The 13,422-nt window shown below is 49.8% G+C and overlaps 1 protein-coding gene across 1 annotated transcript in view; it reads left to right on the top strand.

Moving 5' to 3' along the window:
- LIPC (lipase C, hepatic type) overlaps positions 1-13,422 on the top strand; it is a 154,759-nt gene that overhangs the window by 63,512 nt on the left and 77,825 nt on the right. The gene's annotated exons all lie outside the window — the stretch shown is intronic.

The following is a 13,422-nucleotide window of genomic DNA, read 5'->3' as shown; positions in this document are numbered from 1 at the left end:
CAAATGTTAGCAATAAAAGTGACAGATCAGGGCACCTGGGTGGCTCAGTCAGTTAGGCGTCTGCCTTCAGCTCGGGTCGTGGTCCCAGGGTCCTGGGATCAAGCCCAGCATTGGGCTCCCTGCTCAGTGGGAAGCCTGCTTCTCCTTCTCCCCCAGTTTGTGTACTTTCTCTCTCTCTCTTTCTCTCTCTCTCAAATAAAAAAATAAAATCTTTAAAACAAACAAATAAATAAATAAATAAGTGACAGATCATTTAGGGGACACTTATGCCAGGCAGCATGCCGAGCTCAGTCCATGCGTTGTCTCACTTCCAAAAACCCTGGGAGGAGGGTATTCCCTTATGTCCCCATTTTACAGATGAAGACACTGAGTCCAGCTGGGCTAAGGGACCAGCACAGAAGTAATGAACTTGGGCTTCCAGCACCCAGGTTCTCCATGTCTCTCATACAGCGAGAGTACCAGGTGGTGCCAGAATGCATCTGGGGAGAAAGCAGGCCAGGTTCTTTCAGCGCAGAACCTACTGAGATATCCAGGGGAAACCGGTAGCACTGGGCGGTATCATAGTGAAAGCTGGAGTCAGTCCCCGCCTCCGTACAGCTGGGAAAACTGAGCCCCAAACACAGCAATTCACAACAGAGCTAAGACATGGGGGCCGTCTGTCAGCCAGGCTGGGCCCCACTCTGCTGGCCATATGCCAAATGACAGTGGCGCGGTGTCACGGACAGAGCACAGGCTTTGAATCCAAAGCTCCATTCCCACCAGGTGCTAGCAGCTCTGTGACCTCTTGGGTCGAGCCAGTTAGCCTCTCTGAGCCTCAGTTTCCTCATCTATGAAACAAGGCGGAGGGCTCCTTCCTAAAGGGCTGTGGTTACATCAAATGAATGGTGTGTGTCCCCATGTTTGTGGGGCGGGGGCTGTAAAATGTTCTCCAGCTGCTGCCTGGTAGCAGTGAGCTCTGAGGAGTGGCCTTGAGCTCCCCGGCCTCTCTCTCCCCATTTCTGCTGGATCGCACTAGGCCCGGGTTCTTCTGCACCCGGCAACGATCGGGCTTCCTCCAGCTCAATCCGCACCACGCAAGAGCAGCCGAGCGTCAGGATTGTGCCCAGCAGTCAGTGTTTGCTGAGCTCTGAGTTTGCTGAGTCCCTGCAAGCGTCTTCACGTTTCCATTTTAAAAATATTTGCCCTTCCACTGCAGTCCGCAGGCGTGGGTGATGAAGCCAGCCAGTGCTGTGTAGAGGAAAAGGGCTTGGCCATCTCCTACCTTTTAAACAAAATGTGCCTTGATGCTCTCTGCCAAGATACCTCTCTGGACAGAGAGGTAAGGTGCTTCTGAGGCTCCATGAGCTGGAAAAAAGAAGTGAAAGAAGGAAGCAGGGATGAGATGGCCAGGGTTTGGAGGCGGGGTCCCTGCTTTCCAGAACCCCCTCCTGTCAGCTCACCCACCACAGGCTCGGCTCCTGGGGACAGACTGGAACCAGCCGAAGGTCAGGAGACATTATATGGGCCAAAGCACTTTTGAAGTTTGATAATTTGGGGGGATAATATTCACCTTATCATTGTAAAGGGCACAAAACCCCACACAGAGGAAAAATAAAAGGGTTCCAGAATCGTTGATAATGCTTCTCCCTTTCAGCCTGTAGAAGGCACGTCTCTGTCCGCCCTGCCTGCCCCTGCTGAGTGCCCACAGCGCTTCAGAGCTGGATGATGGAGAAGTTAGAAAACGCCCGTGTTTTCTGCTTGCTTTAATTTGGAAAACTGCCTGACTGAGCAGTAACTGAATTTCATTTTTAGGATAAAATACCTGATCTCCAGGGAAGCCAGGCCTCAAGCAACTGATTTTTACCAGGTCACTTCTCCTCGACCTCTGAGGACTGGCCTGATTCTTGGAGAAAGTTTTTTTTTTTTTTTTTTTTTTTTAAAGATTTTATTTATTTATGTGACAGAGAGACAGCCAGCGAGAGAGGGAACACAGCAGGGGGAGTGGGAGAGGAAGAAGCAGGCTCCCAGTAGAGGAGCCCGATGTGGGACTCGATCCCGGAACGCCGGGATCACGCCCTGAGCCGAAGGCAGACGCTTAACGACTGCGCTACCCAGGCGCCCCTCTTGGAGAAAGTTTTAACCACGTGCCAGTCTGCAGAGATCTACAAGTCCCTCCATGGTCTGGTCCACCTACCTCTCCAGCCCTATCTCGTCTCCCTCGGCTCCCATCAGAAGGACCTCTAACTAACCCACACCCACCTTCCCAGGCTCTAGCTTTCGGCTCCTGCCCCCAAAAGACCTACCTCCTCCTCACAGCTCAGCATACCCAGCTTGACCCACACCAAAGCCACCACCACCGGCCTTGCCTCCAAGCCACAAGTAATGACTCAACTCCAAGAATAGTAATTATTATTACTATAGCTTGTATTTCTTGAGCTGAGCGCCAGGCACTTTACAAGCTCTCTTTCATTGACTCTTCTCAGAGGCCTATCATGTAGGTATGACTGTGAGTTCTCCCCATCTCACAGATGAGAAATCTAGGATTTAGGGAGGTAATACAAATCCCCCAAGGTCATATAGTTAGTAAGCACAGGAGCCAAGAATTGAACTCAGAATCTGGTTCTAAGCCTATGGCACACCACCTCTCCCAGGTGCATTGTTCCATGCCACAGACCACCTCCTACCTTGCTCTACTAGAAGTTCTCTGAACTTGTTTTGTAACGTTTACAGAATTATAATTCAGTGGCCAAATACCACTCATAATTCTTCATACTTCCAAGAATACTGAGCTCTCAGGAATGAATGAATGAATGAATGAATGAATGAATGAATGAGAAAATGTACATCCGACTACAGAGGTAGGACACTTTTTATAAGCATTAATGGGTTGTCGGGTCAATGAAGAATCCACTAAGTACCAACCACGTGGCCCACATTCTGATGGCCCCAGAGTTGAAGTCCATTGGACTCTCCAATGTGCAATGGACATTTTCTAACCTGCAAGACCCAGCTCTTTGTTGAGCACTGATTTTCAGTCTCCTGGCAGTTTCTGCTCATTATTGCTTGGCAAACAATGTAATTTATGCATGAGACACACATGTTAAGATGCAATGTAGTTATTCCAACTGTCATAGCTACTAAATTGAATTGAATGGCAATCCACTGATAGTTCAACCTCTGCAGGGAAAAAAAAATCCATCTGAAAATAGTCAATTCAATAGTAGTTTACAGACATTGCTAGAAACAACTGTATAAACAGTAGGAAAGGTGATGTCAGGACTCTCATTTAGTAACACATGGAGTTTTGGTGTTCTGCACCGAGATGAAGGCCACTGAAATGCAAAGCTAATTTGTCCAAACAGAAATTCTAACAAATACCTTTGATTGTTCTTTTGTCTCTATCCTTTACCAAAGACAGGCAATTAGCGGCGTTTGCAATATTACAAGCAAATGAAATTGGGTCTCTTCCCAGCCTGCCTACAAAGGACTTCTATAGCAATAAAAATAATCAATTGGATTCTTCATTTTCTGCTGGGTCCATGTGATTTCCTTAATAATGTCAAGGCAGATTGTAATTTGCAGGGAAAAATAAATACCACTTGCATAAGGCGTGAAATTTCAGGCCACAGAAATGTCATCTTTTCTTACAGAATTGTTTTGTTACAAGGGTATGCAGTTTGGATGGCTTGAATAGACCTCAGGTCTGGTGCCCAATTTGTCTCTCATAAACTGACCTATATTTTGTCTCCCAAACACATCTTGTGTATTTCTCCCGTGCTTTGGCTCTGCAGCAGTTAGCAAGGGAAAGCACCACAGTGAAGATCAGAACACTGACATCGAACCCCCAGCTAGGCCATGCACCAGCCCGGTGACTTAGGGCGAGTTATTTAACAGTCCCAGAGCCTCAGTTTGCTTGTCTGTGAAATGAAGCATACAAATAGGAAAGTGCCCAGAATCTAAGTTCTGTAGACCCCTAGGACATTGCACGGCCTACAACGGGCACACAGTACACATCGCTTGAGCAAATGAATGACTGTGTGTCTTGCACCATATCTGGCAGGTGGTCAGCACAAACTAATTACTGCTTAGAAATTAAAAATCTGTCCCTCACCTCTAACACCCACCTTCTTCTTCTTGGCCCAGAAAAATCTCACTCATTCTTCAAGGCTAGCATCAAACTCTGCTCCCTGGGGCACCTGGGTGGTTCAGCCGTTAAGCGTCTGCCTTCGGCTCAGGGCGTGATGCCAGAGTCCTGGGATCGAGCCCCGCATCAGGATCCCTGCTCAGCGGGAAGCCTGCTTCTCCCTCTCCCACTCTCCCTGCTTGTTCTATCACTGTCTCACTCTCTAATAAATAAATAAAATCTTAAAAAAAAAAACTCTGCTCCCTCTGAGAAGTCTTCCCAAGAGCACACCAGCTAAAAGTGATCTGACTCCCCCAAACTCCGAAGACATTTGCTGTCCATAAGCCTCACCTGGAACGTTGGCTCCTGGCCCTGTATTGCTGCTTCTCTTCTCATAAGGGATTTGTTAGCTGCCCAGTTAGATTACCAGCGTCTTGAGGGCGGGTCCAGAGTGTTTGATTCCTGACGATCCCTACAGCTCCTGGTAAAGTGCATGGCGTATAACTGATGCTTCATCAATAGCCACACATTGGCTGGTGGAGGGGAAATCCCAGTCCCCAGGGAGAGGGGCAAATGTCCATGATTTCCTAGGGTCCCACCCCTGTCCTGGAGAGGCCACAGCACCAATCCTCACAGCTCTCAATTGAATGCACTGTGTCTCTACAGATCTCTCTTCTGTAGAAGTTTGCTCCACTTTGCAAAAACCCTTCCCGCTTGTAAGGAACCAACACTCTCATGTGTTGTGGTGGGACGGCAACTGTATGACCTCTTCAGGAGGACAGCCTGGCAGTATCTCTCAAAGCTAAACCACACCTACAATTTTTAAAAATTAAAGACCCACAAATACCTTGTGAGCCAGCAATTGCACTTCTAAATGTTTATCTTACAGATTGACCCGCACATGTATAGAAAGACATGTTAAGAATACTCACTTTGGGGGAAGGGTCCCTAAGTGAGTGGCTCAGTTGTTTAAGCAGCCGACTCTTGATTTCAACTCAGGTCATGATCTCAGGGTCGTGGGATTGAGCCCCGTGTTGGACTCAGCCCTCAGCAGGGAGTCTGCTTGGGATTCTCTTTCTCCCTCTACCCTTCCCCCTGCACACACTCTCTCTCTCAAATAAATAAAATCTTTAGAAAAAAGAATATTCACTTTGGGTTAGCAAAAGACCGGATACAATGTACATGTCTATTAACAGGGACCTGGATATATAAATCTCGTTACATGCACACGGAAGAACACTGTGCAGCCTTCAAAATCCATGAGGTAGGCCTGTATGTACCGATGTGGAATAGCCTCCAAGTTTAAGTGAAAAGACGAGGCGCCACCCAGTATGTACGGCCTAATCTAGCTTTTATGCAGAAGAGGACATGCGCGCCTGTGTGCTTGTACGTGCCCCGAGGGTCTCTAGAACAACAGCAGTGGCTGACCAGGGAGGGAGGACGGCAGGACGGCCTGGGGTCAGAAGTAGGAGGACACGTGTCACTGTGTTCTGTATTCCCATTTGTGCAGACTAAATTCATTAGCAAGTATCTTTCTCTTCTTTTCCTTTTCTAAGTTTAAATTCTATTTATTTTTATAAGGTAATGCATGTGCATTACAGAATTACAAAAGGTGCCACGCAGTGAAGAGTAAAAAGTCTCCCTCCCAGCCCAGCCCCCAGCCTCCCGGCTTCCACCCCAGAGGCAACTAGTAGGGACCCTTCCTCTTAAAGGCAGCCCACACTTTAAAAACAATCTTTAAAAATAATCTTAATAAAGTGAACTGGGGGAAAGCTTCCATCCGCCTCATCTTCCCTCTCCGGCTCTCCAACGCTCTCTTCTCCAGACAGTCAAGTCAGCTTTTGGACAGGGCTGTCTACTCGCATGGCGTCGTGAGAAGCGCTTCCTCAGGCTTGGAGGTCGGGCAGACCTGAGTCTTCGGTAAATTACCTAATTTCTCTGGGCCTCATTGCTTCATCTGTAAAATGGGCAAGTAATACATATATACCTCTCAGGTCATTGGGTAGAAACAGTTCATGAAAAGAAGGAAGGTCACTAAGCAGGTGTGTGGGGCCGCTGTGGCCACTCGAGCTCTGGGCATTGCTTCCCTCCTCGCCTGGGCCCGTCCGCCCTGAGCAGTGTTCCTGGGGACAACAGGAGACCACAAGACCCCTGGACTGTCCCCTCCAACCTTCTGATCGGGACAGCCCATGTTTCCGAGGCAATCGTCGTGGCAAACACCTACAGCAAGCCGAAAAACTTTGGGATGCGGTATTATCCAGATGACCGATGCCAGTCCCCCGCCCTGGGTTTGGGGCTCTCGCAGGGTCTCAAGATTAGAAGTCAGGAAATCCATGTTTGGGACCTGAGTCTACCACTCACTGGGCCTCCTTGAGCAATTGACCCTCATCCAGAGCCTTGTACAGATCAGGGGGATGATTTCCGCTCCCATCAGGGATGCGTTAGGGGAGCGCTTTACTCAGTGAGAGGGTAGCTGGGTGTGTCTCCGGGCAATAGTGTGATTTCCAGCCTAAACTATGATCTCTCTGGTGATGTGGGTCTAGAACAAGTATTTCCTACATTCTTCAAAGCTAACCAACCAAATAACTAAATTCTTCAAAAAGGGAATCAGTATCTCCATTATCTTTAATTCACTTTTATCATTCCTGAAATGAAATGCAAATCCTATGAACTAGGCGGAGTATGAGATACAATCCTCCCTCTGTCAAACGCCAGGCTACTAAAGATTAAGACGTGACCACTGGGTACAAAAGTTTGACAGACCAGTAAAGTGGCCATTGAGGGGAGCTTTTCTAAGACTCAGTCCAATTCCAGGAGGCTCTGTTCTGACATTTGGCAAATAAACAACTGAAACCCTGTGCTGTGATTTAGAATCACAGCCGTGATCCTGAAGAGAGAAGGGGATTTTGCACCTGGCAGGGCTTCCCAGGAGCGCGCGTACGCGCACACATGCACCCTTAGAGACGTGGGTGGGGTAGGAGGGGAGCCTGTTGTCAGAATAGAAAGGGATCACCTGTGTCCCTTCACCGAGTCTCTCTCATTACCACATCACCATTCAGCATACAGACGCCATTCCCCAAAATAAACCACAGATAAAAAGTAGAAAGATGGTTCTCCATCTATTTTTTAAGTAAATTTGGGGAGTTAAAGAGCCCAGCTGCCTCCAACGATACCGTGCTCATTGAGTAAAAATATCTCTTACCAAGTTGTCCTAAATCAATTTTTTTAATGAGTACTCTTTTTTCCTACTTAGTATTGGTAATTTAATAGCTCTGTGAAAAGTGCTATTGAATCAAGAAAGCTGAGCATTTTCTAATTTCTTCTCTGGGAGATTTATCTATTAATCAAATATCTTAATTTCCTCCATACTTAAAAAGGGCATTTTTAAAGGAACTTTCCCAGCCATCCCAGATCACTCCTCAAGTTGTTGTTATCTGTTTTTTTGAATTTATGTCCAACGTGTACTCTCTTCTTGAGGGCCGAGCTGTTTGAGAAAATCTCTATGGAAATTTTGGGTGAAACCACCAGTGTGTGGAGTCTACCCAAGACGGCAGGCCACTCAAACTGGGAGGACCATCCCCCCTGATCCTGTCTGTTGGCCTGTTGTTCTGATGGCTATGGGTAGAGTGAAGCACGTGGGTCTGCCTTTAGGATTCTCTTCCATCCTATTTCACCCCTTCTTCATCACCTTATTCCCTTCTACCTCTCTGTGTCAGTAATTCCCTGTGCGCTGGGCACTTCTCTGGGCAGCAGCTTGCAGAGAGATACCTAAGCCACATTCCCTGCCTTCAAAAGGACTTTATGATTGAGAGGAAGGGGGGATGCGCACATCTGACTAACTGCAATGTCCTAGATGCCACGCCTGGGATGTGAGCAAGGGGCAAGTCTTTGATCTATGGGACAAATGCCGTGGCTCGACCTGGTGCTCTGCAGGGCATTACCAGTATTAACTCATTTAATCCTCACAACAGCTCACCGAGATGGATGCTGTCATTATCCCTTTGCACTGATGGGGAAACTGAGGCACCGTGTGGGTAAATCGCTTGCCCAGTGTCAGCGCCGCCAGGTTCTGAGCCCAGGCACGCTGGCTCCCAAGGTCGTGCCCCTACCATTGGGTACACGGCCTCTCAAAACACCTTCTCCCCCAAATTCAAAGGTGCTTCACTAAAACACCAGCCACAAGTGGAACCCGCTAACTGGGAGTGCCACGGGACACGGTGAGGAAGTGGCATTTACATCAAAGCCTAAATGATGACTAGGAGTTAGCCAGGCTAATGGGAAGGAAGTGGGTTGCAAGTCAAGGTTCTGGGTGGAAAAAAAAAAATGAGATGTGTTCTAGGGACTGAGCAAAGCCACCGCGGCAGGAGGGTAGAGACGGAGGAGGAGAGCAGCTCGAGGGGCAGCTGGAAAGTGGTCCTAGGCCATAGGATTCAGCACCAACGGTGGTCTTCTGGGGGGGGGGTTCCCCAAGAACAACAGGTATCTAGCAAAGGGTGTTGGTCGGGGAATGACAGCATCAGGCCTGCGCTCTCCAGTGACGACGCTGGCTGCTGGCATATGGAGTGGGCTGGAAGGAGCCAGAGTGGACGAAGAGACCTGTGGGGAGGCGACTGCTCATGAGGGTGAAGGAAGCGAGGGGTCAGTGATGGCTCTAAAGATTCTGGGCATCCATGGCGTCAGGGAGCACTGCAGGTGGGGCGGGCTGGCAGGGTGAGCCCCCGTGCCCTTCACCACTCCCCCAGCTCACAGGCTCCTCAGGGCTCCGAGCCTTCTGTCCTCTTTGTGTCCTTGCCCTCCTCCACCTGAGAGCTCCTCCTCGGAGATTCGGCTTGGATGTCGCTCCTCCGTGTACACATTACGTGCTGGGCCCTGGGCAGACATCTTCATATTTGGGCCTCACAACACCCCTGAGGGAGCTACTGCCATCCCTGCTGACAGATCATCGAGGGTCAGGGAAGGTCGAGTCGGCCAGTCTTCCAGGTGGGAGGTGGGAGAGCACACAGACACCCAGTGCCTCCTTCCCAGTGACACAGAGGGAAAGGTGTCCCTGGGCCCCTTCTCCTCAGAGGCATTGAGGTTACTCCTCCCCATGCAAAATAGAGATGTGACTCAATGAGCAGTGAGAAGCTCCACAGCCAATGTTGTGGGGGCTGGGGGGACCTCGGCAAGAAGTGTAGCTGAGGACTGCCGGACCCAAAGCAGGTGTGCCCCATACAGCACGCTTCTCTTTATGTCTCCAGATTTTGTCCCGGGAAGCACCTCGCAAGCATCAGGCGGCCAGGGTGTCTCTGAGCTTCCTAGAAGTAGGTTCCAGTGAACAGACAACCCCCAGCTTCCTCTCTGACCACTCTTTGACACAGACCCTCCACTCTAACCATGCCACTCTCTCGAGGCGCTGTCCCTTTGCTTGTGTCTGTCCCTCAGCCTGGCTCCCCCTCCTCTCTCTCCCTCTCTCTACCGTGCCCAGAGAGGTGCTAAACACTGACTCGGTCTCACCTGGAGTGTCCCTTCCACACCTCCTTAGGCTGGGTGAGGGTGACCCGCCGTCCCAGTTTGCCTGGACTGAGGAATCTCCTGGTTTGTGGGACTTCTGGCACTAAATCAGGCAGTCCCATGTTCACCAGGACAGCTGGTTGCCCTTGTTAGATGCCTGGACTGCTTCCATTTGCTGCAAGCCCAAGCGTCCAACCGTCTTTGTACTTGTTGCTTCTCTCCTGTGTCCCCACCTCTCTAGTAGCTCTGCCTCCTAGAGACCCTGTGTCCTGGAGGTCTGGGCATCGCGCAGTCAGGGCTCGTGGGATGAGTGGATGATATGAGCACGGACCCAGAGCACAGGATAGAGGATGGTCAGAGGGGGAAGCAGGCAGCCAGAGGGCACCTCACTAAAGAAGGACACGAGCAAAATGTGTGGCCTCCGAAAGACCGAACGCTGGCCCCATGAGAGCCAAAGAACTTGTTTTGCTTGGTGTTTGTTTGTGTCCTTTGCCGGCTGGAAGCTTGGGGAATAACGTGGTGGAATCCCTTCCTGGATGGCATTGAACTTGAAAGAAATCAACGACAGGTGCTTGGCAAGCAAACAGCCAGACAGTGAGCTAGCCCAGGAGAGAAAGAGCGGTAATAATCATAAGCACAGGCATGGTTCCACTCACCAGGCCCCCGGTGAGCCTGTGTCCGCCGTGGGTGTGAAGTGGAAGGCGGGGTGCACGTCCCCCTGCGTGGCCCACGTTGTGTGAGCGTCTTGTGTCCCTGAGCGTGATTCTAGCATACAAAGACACTTATTTTTCATTCAGCCTGGGCTTCATCTGCTGATCCCCTGGGAAATACACGGGCATGCCCTGTTTTATGGCGCTTTGCCTTCTAGCGCTCCGCAGATGTTATGTTCTTTACAAACGGAAGGCTTGTGGCCACCCTGCATTGAACGAATGTGTCGGCACCACCTTTCCAGCAGCGTCGGCTCACTTCGGGGCCCTGCATCACATTTTAGTAATTCTAGCAATATTTCAAATTTTTCATTATTATCATATCTGTTACGGTGATCTGTGCTCAGCGATTATGACTCGTGGAAGGCTCAGGCGACGGTTAGCATTTTTTAGCAATAAAGTATTTTTTCATGAAAGTATGTACTTTTTAGACATAATCCTATCGTGCACTCCATAGACCACAGTATAATATAAACGTGATTTTATTTTATTCTGGGAAACAGAAAAATGCATTCGACTCACTTTATCGTGAGACGCGCTTCGCTGTGGTGGTCTGGAACCAAACCACAGTTATCTCCTGCATGAGGAACGCCTGCCTGGCTGAACCCCGTCCTGTGTGAGTGATTACGAGAGTTTCGAGGGCAGTGCTGACTACACGTAACAGGCTGATGGCAGAGCCCCCGTGAGACTCGGCGGCGTCCGGGCACATACCCCCGGGTCTGAGTCTCAGCCGGGCTGCTTGGTAACGTAGATCCCAAGTAGGTAAATGATTCAACCCTGCGGAAACTCAGTTCGCTCTTGTGACCAGGGGCTACGGGTATTACCTCTACCTTCTAGGGTTGTCGTGAGGAGTAAAGACGATGCCTGCACAACACTTAACAGAGTGCCTGGGACGTAGTAAGTCCTCGATAAACACAACCCCTTGTCCTTAGTGGTGGGAACGGCATTGCTTTTGTTGGGCACTTAGAACTTCTAAAAATGAGAAAACGATGTAGGGCCAATCTGGGCATTTCCAGATAGTCCCTTATAAATAGCTTCCAGAAGATTCGTCACGTAAACCTGGCTGCATTTTTGTTTCTCAGTTATCAGTCACGGTATTTCCTACCTGATGGCTCTTGCTCCAGGAACCATGCGGCCCAGACAGGCTGGCCACTCAGCACACGCTTCCGGAGCACAAACCATCTTTCAGAAGCGGCTTTCTCAACAATTAGCAGGTGTAACAGGATTTTCTTTCCCCTACACCCGCCACCCCTGGGACCTCCAGCACATTAAGGTGATTGCGACAGTTATTTTAAGGAAATTCGGCTGAAGTATTTGTGGGGTTTGGGGTAAGCTTGTGTCCACCATGGATACGTCATAAAACCCTGCTGTCAGGGACACTGTGAGCGTGTGCCCGGCAGGAAGGAGGTCAGGAAACCAAGCTTTGCCCCCAAGCAGCTCTGTGGCCTGGTCAGGTTGCTCCCCAACCGTCAGTTTCCTCATCAGTAAAGGAAGGAAGTGGGCTTACTCTATCCTTAAGCCCCCTTCCAGCTCAGGAATTGGGTGGTTCTCTGAGACCAGGGCCCATGCTCCGGTTGGCCACTGAATTACATGGAGCCACCAAATGCCTCAGTTTCCGTATCTATGCTGCTTATCCAACAGCTATTAATATTAAGTCCCTATTAGGTGCTGGGCACAGTGCTGGGTGCTTGGAGTAGTCACTGTCATACCCATTCTGTCTCAGCAACCTGTAGGAATGCCTTGCTTTCAGAGGTAGGCATCTTGGAAGGAAAACAATCCCAAGTTCCATTTCTTTCCCATCTCTGCCTGGAAGCTTCGGGAGCTGCCTCTCTGACCTGTCCCATCCTCTGGAATATGTCAGAGGAGTAAAGCCCAGGCTTGGGGCCTTTAGCACAAAGGGACCAGGTCTGGGGAGAGGGAGAAGTTTCAGGACAGAAGAAATCCTGGGATTTTTTTGACCTCTCATTATCCAGTCTTCTAGTAAAGTAATTCTACAGATAAGCAAACCTCTTCCCCCTCATACTTCCTTTTGGCAATACCTGGGACCCCCTCGAATACGGGCCATACCATCTTCTGACATGGCGTCTTCTGACATGGCGTCTTCTGACATGGCGTCTTCTGACAACCTAGGGATGAATTCCCTTAGTACATCTTACTGGGGGGGAGAAACCAGGATTTGGGAGTTCAGACCTACAACTTCAAAAAGGGACTTAATCTTGACCTCTGGTTTCGTCCTCTGCACAATGCGGCACTGACAGCTACCTGGTAATGCTGAGTGTGCACCTGCAGAGCATTGCAAACTGTAAAAGCGATACCCGTGCTCCCTCTCGGCCTTCTTCCACTTCCTGAGGATACAGAGCAGACCCTACAAATAAGCCAAAGGGACGGACATCATAGAATCTGAATGGCTCCAGAAAGTTTCACCTGTCCAAAAATAGCTTCCCCATGGCCTGAAATTCAACTGTTTATGCTCCATCCAAGCACCTTCTTCAGTAGCTGTGCAGCCTGTGACCTACCTGCTTCTTTACGAAGAAAAATTAGATGCACTGGGATCTTGTCATGTTCCAGGCCCTTTGTGATATTTCATTCTTATTTTTACTTACCCCCAATGAATGCGAAATTGGGATTATTATTCGGTACATTTTTAAAAACTGGGAAACGGGCCAGAGGGAGTTTAGGGCAACTTGCTAGAGGCCCAGATGAGTGATGGGGTCAGGACTTAAGCATGGGTGGGGTTAGGAAGGTGACAGCCCCGGGGGGGGACACACAGGACCGCTGCCAGGGAGAGGGGTCTGGAGGAGGTGGGCACAGGGACCAGCGACATTGAGACTGCGTCCGACTTCTAGCCCAGTGACCGCAATACCGGGCTATCCCCACGAAGTCGACTGGGGTTTCTGCCAGGAAAGAAATAGAGAATATTGCGGCTGTTCGCTTTCTGAAACAGCATAACCCCTTCCAGCTAATCTGGATTATTTACCGGGCTCTAGAATGCCCCTTTGTCGAGGAGTGGGAGGATAGGCACCGCGAGTATTTGGCACTGCTGTTCCTCCGCAAGCCAGCGCCTCTCATTGGATAATTACCCTGTTGTCTTCTCACGTCGGGGCGGGGGGGGGGGGGGGG

This window comes from Ursus maritimus, unplaced genomic scaffold (assembly GCF_017311325.1).
Source record: "Ursus maritimus isolate PB19 unplaced genomic scaffold, ASM1731132v1 scaffold_35, whole genome shotgun sequence".
In the NCBI taxonomy this organism is placed as follows: Eukaryota; Metazoa; Chordata; class Mammalia; order Carnivora; family Ursidae; genus Ursus; species Ursus maritimus.
Note: the sequence above shows the minus strand (reverse complement) of the source record. Positions and strands in the feature narration are given on the sequence as shown.